Raw genomic sequence first — 9,150 nt, 5'->3', positions numbered from 1 at the left:
ATGAGCCAGCTAATAATACATTGCCTCAATCATGTTGATTGAGGTCATTTTCCCCCTTGCAGTTTCTAGTAGTAGATTACCATCTACTGCCTAGGAAGCAAAATTGACTGTCTCCATGTAGATCGCAAAATAAGGCATTTTTCTCATCAATAAAATTTCATTCTTTCAGCATGAGTAATTTTGTCAACAATGTTTTGAGGCAGTAACAGTTTATAACAAGTTGAGTGAATTATTGTTTCACGTACTGTGTTGTGTCATACACAGATTTCATTTGATCTTTGCAACAACTCTATACAGTAGGTACTATAATGACACAGATGAGAACACTGAGGTATAGAGAGATCAGGTAACTTGACCAGTAAAACCCAAAAGTGGCTGAGTCTCATTTCAAATCCACGAGCCTTGGCATTTAACCATTACACTCCACTCAGTATTGTGCTAGAACCTGCTCTTACTGGCTCACAAATTTTCAGGAATTTTGTAAGCTGGTTGTTAAACATGTTCATTATTAAAAATTAAATTATATAATCTTAAAAGTGAATAAATTACATTAAAACCAAAGGAAATACATACTCTAAATTCATCACTCCTCAATTATTTACTGCACTTTACTGTTTTGACTCTTGACATTATTTATATTTTTTGGGTCTTTCTGGTAGAATATAATACTGTGTTACTGTATGTTTCTCCTCAGCTCTGCATTTAGTGGCATTGCATTCGCAGCTGAAATCAACCTTGGATGGAGAATTTATGCCACAGAAATTGGCCGACAGTATAAATCAGAGTTTTGTTTTCTTTTATTGAGAGTCAGTTGTTAAACATTTATCAGCACAACGCTGACACATTGGTGATGGTAGTCTTGTCAGAATGTGTTAGATTATGTAGATGAAAATCTATTTAAACAGATTTGATATAGATATTTTCAAAGATGAAAGAATTGTCCCTCTCAACTATGTTAGTTGATTCATATCTTCACTAATTGTCATCATTGCAAAGTTTTCAGTCCCCATATGGATTTCTGGATATAATATGTCATGCCCTGTCCATGTCCCCCTCCCTTTGTAGCCTTTGTTACCTTAAGGGCTCTAGCCAACCTTACTGGCTTAAAAATGTAAGCTTTCAACACTGCTCTGTTCCGTATCCTTCAGATGAAAAGTGGAGTTGGATTGCGGCACAGGAGAGAAATTCAGAAGGGGAATATTGAAGTAATGACTGCCGTAGGAGAAGAAGGAACCTATTTCCCGGGCCACAGGTTGCTGGCGCCCTGGACCCCAGGGCTGGCAACTTCTTCGGGTGGCTGCAGCCTGAGACCTCGGCGCGGGTGGCTTGTTGGTCTCCTGGGCCGCAGCCAGCCGCAGGCGCTGGTGCCTGGACCGCAGGTGGGCGGCTTCTCTGTGTCCCCTGTGATGCAATGTGGGCAGCTTCTCTGGCCATCTGCGGCCTGGGATCACGGGGCAGGCGGCTTCTTCGTCTCCTAGGCTGCAGCCAGCCTCAGGCACTGGGGCCCGGCTTCTCAGTCTTCCTGAGGACATGGGGCAGGCGGATGTGGGGCAGGCAGCTTCTCCGGCCTGCTGAGGCCTGGGATCACGGGGCAGGTGGCTTCTCCAGCTGGCTGCAGCCTGAGATCATGGGATAGACGGCTTTTTTGTCTCTCAGGCCGCAGCCAGCCTCAGGCGCTAGAGCCGGACTTCTCTGTCTCCCCTGACTTCTGCATCTCCAATAAGCCTGGAGCTGCCAGAGCCAGGATGCTTGCATGGTAGCTGTGGCTGCAACACAAGTATCCCAGCTCTGTCCTCTGCCATCTTTGTTGGGTTAATGTGCATATCTCTGGATCGGTTGGTTGGCATGGCTGGTGGGCGTGGCTTGGGCATAGGGAAGGTATGGTCAATTTGCATGTTTGTCTAGACAAGTTGCTACCCCCTCTATCATGGAAGGGGTTCCATGTAATCAGCTTGCCACCAGAGGAATACTCTGAGCCTCAGGGGCCTTCTCTGGAGCTCAGGGTTTGTCACTGCTGCTGGGGAGGTGGGCATTTGGTGGTGGCAGCAATAGGGATCACATTGGGATCAGCATCTGTCATTGGAGTCACTGACTTCAGTTTAAACAATCCACTGACATTGTACAAAGACCCTTCCATCTTAGGTAGAGTGGTGGTAACCAAAATTGCCATCTCTGCATCGTTCTGGTCTATGAGTCATGCCAGGGGTCTTTCCCAGCATCTGGAAGGGCTCAGGAATCTGGATAAGGTGCTACGTGTAAATTAATAAACTAGAAATATAATATAAATTTGTAATCCATGGGGGAGCCAGAGGAAGCTTAGCTATAGTGGCTAATTTCTCTTTATCTCCGGACCCAGGGCTCTTTTTATTCCCACATTTTGCCCTATAGCAAAGTAGATATACATATCAAAGGTAAGGTTTAGGATACAGTAGGCATTGTCAGTTTGTGGGGATTGCCTTCAGCTGTTCAGCTGTTTGGCCAGCAGGCGGCAATAACATGTAGATTAAAATGCCCTCAGCTGTCTGGCAGCAAGCAATCATTTATGTAAATTCAGGTTTGGGGGAATTGCTTTCGGCCATTCCAGTAGGCAATAATATGTATCTTCAGCCCTTACTGTAGGCTCAAGGTCTACCAACCTTTTGATGAAGTTCTTGCATTTATGATCTGCTGGAATTGGCCTCCAGCATGAGGGTGTTCCTAATCCTTGTGACTCCCCAAAAACATGGTATTGATTTTATTTATTATTTTATCTTAGAGGCTCCCACTTGGCTCTTCCTCCCAAGACTGATGAAGATGTATCATGTACTGAGAAGTTTCCTTAATTCAAATCTCAGTCCAAACCCCTTCCCATACCACGTCCCTGCCCCCACCCTCATAAGTAATCAAGATGATAGTCTTCCCACACCGTTGTATTTTCCAAGGCCGTGGAGAAGGGAGTATCTCATAAGTTCTCTCATATGAGGATGAAAGGAGCAGGTCATACATTTAAAACACCTTGCCGAAACCAGTTTGGCTCAGTGGATAGAGCGTCGGCCTGCGGACTGAAAGGTCCCAGGTTCGATTCCGGTCAAGGGCATGTGCCTGGGTTGCGGGCACATCCCCAGTCCCAGTGGGGGATGTGCAGGAGGCAGCTGATCGATGTTTCTCTCTCATTGATGTTTCTAACTCTCCCTCCCTTCCTCTCTGTAAAAAATCAATAAAATATATTAAAAAAAAATAAAACACCTTTACTTCCCCAAGTCTTCCATTTTGCTGTACTCATTGTCAATTTTGCACAGACCACAAATGGAACAGACTGTTAGTACCACCCTGTGATGGTTCATTTTACATGTCAACTTGACTGGTCTTAAGGATGCCCAGATAACTGGGGAAAAAACAAAAACCACATTCTTTCTAGGTGAGTCTGTGGGGGTGTCTCTGGAAGAGGTTACCATTTGAATCAGTAGACTGAGTAAAGAAGAACTTCCTTGCCAGTGAGGTGGGCACCATCCAATTTAGGGGGGGGGTGGCGCTGAATAGAGCAAGCAAAATAGTGCAGGCAGGATGAATTCACTCCTTCTGCGTGGGCTGGAACCTCCGTTTTTTCTGCCTTTGGACACCAGTGCTCCTGCTTCCCAGGGTTTTGGTCTCAGACCAAGGTTTAAGGCATTGGCTCCCACCCCAAATTCTCAGGCCTTTGGCTCTGAGCGAGTCTCTCCTGGTTCCACTGTCTTTCCTGGCTCCCCAGCTTGCAGACAGCAGATCAGGGAACTTCTCAACCTCTATAGCCATGTGAGCCAATTCCTAAAAGAAACCTCATCATATATATCTATCTCCTGGAGAATCCTGACTAATACACCTTCCCCCCACCAGCTGTTCAAACTTGTGGACTAAACCAAAATCTCTCAAAAGCACATCCCTATCAGTCACCAGATCTCATTTCAACTTTCAGCCCTTGGGCTACACCTTAAGAATCCATTTCCATGCATGTTTACCAGATCGTAAACATAAATGAGGACTTTGGGGTGTGTTTGTGTCTCCTCCCAAGTTTGTCCCTGGAACCTGCTTTCTGGGCATGTGGGGACCTGAACCTGCACGGAGGGTGGTTGGGATGGGACATGAAGGGAGTTGGCTAACCTGGTGTGTGCTAAATCCTCCCAGCGAGGGTGTTTGCAAGTAGGGTAAAGTGAGGGCTTACGGGTAGATCCCTCCTGAGGGAACTGGTGTTCTTACAAGAGTCACCGAAGAACTTGCTGTCTTGCCTGCTGGTTCACCAAGAGGTCTTATGAGCTCACAGTGAAATGGTGGCCACATACCTGGTCCATGCGAAGAGAAGAGGCCCCAGAACCTGGATCTCGGACTTCTCAGACTCCAGAACTGTGAGAAATAAATGTAGTAAATGTAGTAAATAAATGGCCCGCCTCCAAATATCAGCCCAACTGGGATTAGGGCTTCAACATAGAAAGGGGGGGAACATTCAGTCCATCACGGTTTGTATGGGAATGCGATTCCGTAGAAGAGATAATGATGACAGGGGAGGAGGGATGGTCCCTGGCCTATAAGGGCACACACACACACACACACACACACACACACACACACACACACCGTCTGGGCGTGGCCCAGGCTCTTCTGCAGGCCTCCCTTCTCTCTAGCGCTGCCCGGATGGGTGAAACTCTGCCAAGTTCGCATTAAGCGGTCCGCACGTTCCAGAATCTGAGTCCCACTTTTCAAGGAGTTACTGTGGGAGCGCGGGGGTATTTTGGGCTTTAATTTTAGGCGACAGGTGTTTCATCCGGAAGTGCAATTCTAGCTCCGCCTGGAAGCGGTGGAAACCTAGTCCATGAGGGCGCGGGTACTGCAAGGAGCCCTCAGTGGGACGCGACCCCGGCGGGACCGGGTCAGGGAGCGAGCCCGGAGCCGTCGGGCGTCTCTGCAAACTCATCTAATCTTTGACACAGAAGAGAATATATAACCTTGACGTAAAAGACATAGTCAATCTCCTCATTATGCTAGGGTATCGGTTCTCAACCTGTGGGTCGCGACCCCTTTGGGGGTCCACTCGGCCGCGCCGAGGAGGAGTTGGCATTGCCCAGGTAAGAGCGCCCGGCGCCGTAGGGGGCGGGAATCCGGCCTAGAAGTTGCCTTTCGGGATGTCCAGCCCTCCGTTCAGAGCGCTGTGGTTTGAGAGCCCCGCGGAAGGAGGTTAAAACGATTACCCGGCTCTAAACCAGTACGTGTAAGTAGATACAGTGTCTTCCCAAATGTTAAGAAATTAAACCTCTCCAAGGACTCCAGAATTGCCCGCTGTAGGCAGAAAGCTGTTCCTGAAGCGAGAGGAATTACTCGCGGAGCTGCCCGCTGCCTGCCTGATTCTGTGGGATGGAGTGGATCTTAGAAACGGCCCTGAGGTTTCGAAGAGAAAAAGGTTCTGTGCCCTGCGGTTTTACTGATAAAAGAAAACTAGAGAAACAGCTTCAAAACCCAATCATCGGGAAATGGCAAGCTAGTACTCAGCACCACTAACCCTGGCTTTCGGAATAATGTTTCAGTGACATTGGAAAATACGTGTTAGGTGTAATAAGTGAAAAGAACAGACCCACCAAAATGTCAAACTACTTATACACTGTGGTCTCAACTATGGGAAAAAAGCTACATGTAGAAAAATGTCTGGAAGACATATCCCCAAATATCTCTGGGATTATTAATCCCAGGTGGGATTATGAATGATTTCCTTCAGTTGTCTACGTTTTTGTATTTTCCAGTTTTCCTACTATGAACATATGTTACTCCTACAGCCAGAGGAAAGGAAAGCATATTTGTTTTAAAAGGTAAAAAAAGAAAGATCACGTTGGCAACACCCAAGGAAGAGTAAATTCTAAACTACTGGCAAGAACAAGGAGTAGGGTAGAAACTTTGAGAGTTCTGCTCCATCTAAGGAATTCTTGATTCTTGTGATGCCAAAGACCAACAGGGCCTTTTAACCTGCTATTCTTTTTAAAAAATATATATTTTTATTGATTTCGGAGAGGAATGGAGAGGGAGGGAGAGACAGAAACATCAATGATGAGAGAGAATCATTGATCGGCTGCCTCCTGCACGCCCCCGACTGGAATTGAACCTGGGACCCTTCAGTCCGCAGGCCGAAGCTCTAGCCACTGAGCCAAACCATGTAGGGCTAACCTGCTATTCTTATAAAGATTTCTAAAAGTCTGGTGTCTGCAAACACACCAAGCCAAATGATGTTGGGAAATCTAGAGCAACCCTCACTTTCGCAGATGTGGAAACAGGCTTACCAAAGAGGTGAACTTGATCACACAATGCTTAGATATTACAGTTGATTAAAAAAACAACTTTGTTTTTCTGTAAGATATAACATTCCAAGAGAGTAATCTCTTGGTAAAAAATAATCACTGTAAAATGACATAAAAGAACATTAGAAAGCCCTCGCTGGTTTGGCTCAGTGGATAGACCGTTGGCTGCAGACGGAAGGGTCCTGGGTTCTATTTCGGTCAAGGGCATGTACTTTGGTTGCAAGCTCACATGCAGGAGGCAACCAATTGATGTGTCTCTCTCACATGGATGTTTCTCTGTTTCTGTCTCTCCCCCTTCCTTCCTTCTACTCTCTAAAAATTAATGGAAAAATATTCTCAGGTGAGGATTAACAAAAAACAAAAAGAACAATATAAAGCCCATATTGTTTAGATTCAATACACAATTTCAATATATAAAGAACAAATAATATGTAAGACTTTCAAAACGCTATACCTGGCTTATCAGAAGTGTGCCTTGAACACTGGAAGCAATTCATAAACTCCCAATGTATGGACCCCAAACACCCAGAGTACTACTGTGGGATGCCCCCACAAGGAACCATTACTCTTGGCTTGCCTGACTCTTGCTACCCCTGAGAGCTCCCTGTTTGAATTTGGTTCTGAATTTCTGCAAGTTCCTCCCTAGGGCAGGCTGAAATTTCTAGAACATCTGTTGTAATAAAAAAAATATATGTATACATATAGAGCATAGTTATTATTTGGCAAAACTTCCCATGTAATTTCAAGCATATTAAGTATGCCTAATTAGTTTGAAAACTTTTCTTTTATAAGGAGAGAGAATAAATCCTTGAGGTATTCCAGGCCACATTGGAATACCCCAAAGTCATCTCTTGGTTAAAAAAGTCTTTTAAAATTTAAATTTGAAAGGCAGTCAGACTTCACCAAAAGACCATAACATAAGCCTTTTTTGAAAACCTGAGTAAAACCACATGTTTTGTGGTAATAACTTTAAAAGACATTCATTAAATTTAAACTGGTTTTAATATTAAGTACTTTGTCCAGCCCACAGAATCCTGTTTAATTTATATAAGTATTTTAATCTTCTTAGGCTAATAAAATATTATCTCCTAGCTATGCCATTTGGAAGCAGAAAATGCACCACTCATATCACATAAATCCTATACATGTAATCCAAGGATAACTCACTTTCTTCCTTTTCCCTTAAAAATGCATTTCTATACTTTAATCTTCTATTATTAAAATTACTAGGGGCCCGGCGCACGAAATTCGTGCGTGCCTGTGGTCCCTAGGCCTGCCTCGATCAAAGTGTGAGCGTCTGGCGTGGAAGGGCGGGTCCCAGCTGACCTCTGGGCCCTGGGCAGTACCTGGGCCCCCAGACCATCACACACCCCCTGCCTCCTGAGTCACGGTACCCAAGTCCCCATGCAGAGATGCGGTGAGCGTGACAGGCGGGGGCTCAGCGTGAGCCTCTGGGCTGCCCAGCGGTGCCACACGGAAGCTGGGCGGGCAGCACGCTCTCTCCCAACCAGCCAGCCTCACAAACCGGGTCCTGTGAAAACCCACAGGGAGCCCAACCAGACCCTGTACTCTTGGCGGCTGTGGCCAGGCTCACCCAGAAGAGGCTGTGTGTGGGTACAGGGTGGGCTTCTGGTGGGCGCCTGGCACCTGAGCATGGGGGGGTTGGGGGTGAGGGGGCTTCCCCAGTGTTTGAGCCCTCGCGTCCCGGGGGAGGGTAACAGGGAGTGAGAGCGAGCTCAGCGGACACTCTGCATTTTCACCACACCTCCGTCCCCATCATCCCCGCCCCCAGGTAGCTGGTGAGAGGCTGCAGCATGTGTCCTGGATGCACGCCATGTTCTGCACCGCCCCCTGGTGATCAGCGCACATCATAGGGAACAGTTGAACTCCCGTCGAACTCCTGATCGAGGGGACAATTTGCATATTAGGCTTTTATTATATAGGATATACTGGTAATTTCTTTCCAACTTACTTGAGTTTTTAACTATTAGAAACCTCAGTTTCCAATGATAACCACAAAGTAAGCAGTCAGTGTTTCCTAGATTGACTTTTATGAATATATTGCGTAACCTTTAGAAATAGGTTCCTCTGTTGGCAATTACACTCACTTTCAAGAAACACACCTCCAATAAAGTACAAGATATTCATCAACAGCACCAATTCCACTCTGCAGCTTTCTTCAATAAAAACCAAAGCAGGCGAACTTAAGACTGGTCTAACAGTCAGCGTCTCAGTTTTTCATGTTATTTCAAAATACCTAGATATTCAATAACTTTTATCAAACTTACTAATTTAGAAAGGAATAGTTGAAATAAATTAAATGGATCTGCTCAGATATGGCTAAGGTTGTTTCTGTTTGTTTTTTACCTTAACAATTAGGCTGCCACCCAAATGTTGGCAACGGACAGGCAAATCCATTCACCCATTATTGGAATGTTTCTTTCCATCATCTGGGTACGTTTTTCTAGTTTACAGACAGTACAAGCTTAGGGCTGCCTCTGAGAGCCATAAAAGCTTGGTTATATGGGACCTCCGTCCATTTCCCTTTGTAATGGTAAAACAGATCTAGCTGCAGCATCAGCTAAATAATTTCCTTTTGCTTTCATGGTGGCAGCTTTAGAAGTCCTGGAATTTTGATAATTGCCAACTATTTTAATTTCTGTATGGCCTCTAACAATTTTGCAACCTGTTGTCCATAGCTACTGTCAGTACAAACATTGGCTATTTGATCTTTGGCCATTGGATAAGCCTGAGTTAGAATAATTAGGCATGTTGGACAGATTTAATCAGGCAAATAAGAACCTTTAATGATGTCCACCATAAAAGTTATTGCATATCCAGCCTGGTAACATTCCTG

At 45.4% G+C, this 9,150-nt stretch overlaps 2 protein-coding genes across 6 annotated transcripts in view; one reads left to right on the top strand and one right to left on the bottom strand.

Moving 5' to 3' along the window:
• Nucleotides 1-4,903, bottom strand: part of CHRNA2 (cholinergic receptor nicotinic alpha 2 subunit) — a 26,890-nt gene extending 21,987 nt beyond the window's left edge. For 2 of the 3 annotated variants that reach the window (XM_015564611.1, XM_015564612.1), the window contains exons 1-2: nt 4,586-4,903; nt 4,117-4,356 (exon numbers count right to left, since the gene is read on the bottom strand). The gene's annotated coding sequence lies outside the window, so the exon portion shown is untranslated. Of the gene's footprint in view, nt 1-4,116; nt 4,366-4,585 lie in introns of those variants that run through there. The other variant, XM_006764763.2, reaches the window with a different exon arrangement.
• Nucleotides 4,904-5,017: 114 nt separating this feature from the next.
• The window catches only part of EPHX2 (epoxide hydrolase 2), a 67,036-nt gene continuing 62,903 nt past the window's right edge, over nt 5,018-9,150 (top strand). For all 3 annotated transcript variants that reach the window (XM_015564610.1, XM_006764762.2, XM_015564609.1), the window contains exon 1: nt 5,018-5,075. The gene's annotated coding sequence lies outside the window, so the exon portion shown is untranslated. The remainder of the gene's footprint in view (nt 5,076-9,150) is intronic.

This window comes from Myotis davidii, unplaced genomic scaffold (genome assembly GCF_000327345.1).
Source record: "Myotis davidii unplaced genomic scaffold, ASM32734v1 scaffold198, whole genome shotgun sequence".
Taxonomy (NCBI): domain Eukaryota; kingdom Metazoa; phylum Chordata; class Mammalia; order Chiroptera; family Vespertilionidae; genus Myotis; species Myotis davidii.
This window is presented reverse-complemented; position numbering and strand designations above follow the sequence as displayed.